The 2,500-nt window shown below is 46.1% G+C and overlaps 2 long non-coding RNA genes across 2 annotated transcripts in view; both read right to left on the bottom strand.

The window, feature by feature from the left end:
• LOC147839538 (uncharacterized) overlaps positions 1-141 on the bottom strand; it is a 10,680-nt gene extending 10,539 nt beyond the window's left edge. Inside the window, exon 1 of the long non-coding RNA XR_015519234.1 lies at positions 1-141. This exon is cut by the window's left edge and continues 132 nt beyond it. This is a non-coding gene — a long non-coding RNA (uncharacterized LOC147839538).
• Positions 142-1,079: 938 nt separating this feature from the next.
• Positions 1,080-2,500, bottom strand: part of LOC147839534 (uncharacterized) — a 10,685-nt gene continuing 9,264 nt past the window's right edge. Inside the window, exon 3 of the long non-coding RNA XR_015519233.1 lies at positions 1,080-1,243. This is a non-coding gene — a long non-coding RNA (uncharacterized LOC147839534). The remainder of the gene's footprint in view (positions 1,244-2,500) is intronic.

Raw genomic sequence — 2,500 nt, 5'->3', positions numbered from 1 at the left:
CACAAGACTCGTCGAGGCCCACTCCTCCAACTCTCACGCTGGGGGATGGCTTTCCTGCTCTCTGTCTATGGGTGGTGGGTTTCCTCCATTTTTGTAAAAGTCAAGCCGATTCAGCTCACCCTGTAAGAAGGGGGGGGGGGGGGGGGGGGTTTAGAAAGAGAGAAAAGGCAAAGAGTCACTGGTGGTTCCAACACTCACTTGGGGGATGGTGGGTCTGTCCTCTTTTTGTAGAGTCAAGCCGATTCCCCTCACTCTCAAGAGAAAGCGAGCCACTGGTCCTCCAACACTCACTTGGGGGATGGTGGGTCTTATCTTGCTCTTTGGAACACTGCACAAGCCTCGTCAAGGCCCACTCCTCCAACTCTCACGCTGGGGGATGGCTTTCCTGCTCTCTGTCTATGGGTGGTGGGTTTCCTCCATTTTTGTCAAAGTCAAGCCGATTCAGCTCACCCTGTAAGAAGGAGAGAGAAGAAAGAGAAAGAGAGAAAAGGCAAAGAGTCACTGGTGGTTCCAACACTCACTTGGGGGATGGTGGGTCTGTCCTCTTTTTGTAGAGTCAAGCCGATTCCCCTCACTCTCAAGAGAAAGCGAGCCACTGGTCATCAACACTCACTTGGGGGATGGTGGGTCTTATCTTGCTCTTTGGAACAGTGCACAAGACTCGTCGAGGCCCACTCCTCCAACTCTCACGCTGGGGGATGGCTTTCCTGCTCTCTGTCTATGGGTGGTGGGTTTCCTCCATTTTTGTAAAAGTCAAGCCGATTCAGCTCACCCTGTAAGAAGGGGGGGGGGGGGGGGGTTAGAAAGAGAAAAGGCAAAGAGTCACTGGTGGTTCCAACACTCACTTGGGGGATGGTGGGTCTTTTCTTGCTCTTTGGAACACTGCACAAGGCCCACTGCTCCAACTCTCACTCGGCGCATGACTTTCCTGTTCTCTGTTTAGGAGTGGTGGGTTTCCTTCGTTTTTGTCAAAGTCAAGCCGATTCAGCTCACCCTGCAAGAAAGAGAGAGGAGGGGAAGGGAGGGAGAGACAGAGAGAGAGAGAGAGAGAGAGAGAGAGAGAGAGGCACAGAGGCCATGGTTGTCCAACACTCAATTGGGGGATGGTGGGTCTTTTGTTGCTGGGTGGAACACTGCACCATGCCACAGTCGTCCTACTCTCGCTGGGGGATGGCTTTCCTGCTCTCTGGCTAGAGGTGGTGGTTTTCCTTCGTTTTTGTCAGTCAAGCCGATTCAGCTCACCCTGCAAGAGAGAGAGAGAGAGAGAGAGAGAGAGAGAGAGAGAGAAAAGGCACAGAGACTATGGTCGTGCAACACTCAATTGGGGGATGGTGGGTCTTTTCTTAAAGGATTAGGGTTAGGCTTGGTAGGGTTTGAGGTTATGATTTGGGGTTTAGGGTTAGATTTGGGTTTAGGGTAGGGTTTGGGTTGGGGTTAGGTGTGGGGTTAAATTTGGGTTTAGGGTTGGGGTAGGGTTTGGGTTGGGGTTAGGTGTGGGGTTAAAGTTGGGGGTAGGGTTTGGAGTTAGGTTGAGGGGTAAAGTTGGATTTAGGGTTGGGGGTAGGGTTTGGGTTGGGGTTAGGGGTGGAGTTAAAATTGGGTTTAGGGTTAGGTTGAGGTTTAGAGTTAGGGGTTTATGGTTGTATGGTTGGGTTAAGGTTAGGGCACACTTGTCCAACTCTCACTTGGGGGATGGTGGGTCTCTGGTAGAAACGTGATAGATCCTTTACCTCAAACACATATATGTAATTACACACACACATATATATATATATATATATATATATATATATATATATATATATATATATATACATATGGGGCGGCCGGGGGACGAGGTATTTTTATTTATTTTTTCAGTTTTTGTTTTTTGCCAAGTGAAGCCAATGAGATGACAAAGTCTCACTTGGGGGATGGTGGGTCTCTGGGATATTTCTGGTAGAAGCATGATATATCCTTTAACACACACACAGACAAATATATATATATATATATATATATATATATATATATATATATATATATATATACATATATATATATATATATATATGTAGGTATGTATATAGTATTTTATCAGTTTTTGTTTTTTCGCAAAGTGAAGCCAATGGGATGACCGGGGGTCTGCGGTGGCAGGTAGTTTTTTTTTCCAGTTTTGTTTCTTCTACTACTTTTCTTGCAAAGTGAAGCCTATGGGATGGCCGGGGATATACTCTGTTTATAATTATTATTATTATTATTATTTTTTTACAAAGTGAGGCTGGTGGGTTGGCTGTGGGTCAGCGGTTTTTTTTTCTTCTTTCTTTCTCGCAAAGTGAAGCCAATGGGATGACCGGGGTTCTGCGGTGACAGGTAGTTTTCTTTTTCAATTTTTTTTCTTCTACTACTTTTCTTGCAAAGTGAAGCCTATGGGATGGCCGGGGGTCTACTTTTTAACTCTAATTATTATTTTTTTTTTTCTTTCTCGCAAAGTGAAGCTGATGGGGTGACCGGGGGTCTG

This window comes from Danio rerio, chromosome 20, assembly GCF_052040795.2.
Source record: "Danio rerio strain M-AB ecotype USA chromosome 20, GRCz13ab, whole genome shotgun sequence".
Classification (NCBI taxonomy): domain Eukaryota; kingdom Metazoa; phylum Chordata; class Actinopteri; order Cypriniformes; family Danionidae; genus Danio; species Danio rerio.
This window is presented reverse-complemented; position numbering and strand designations above follow the sequence as displayed.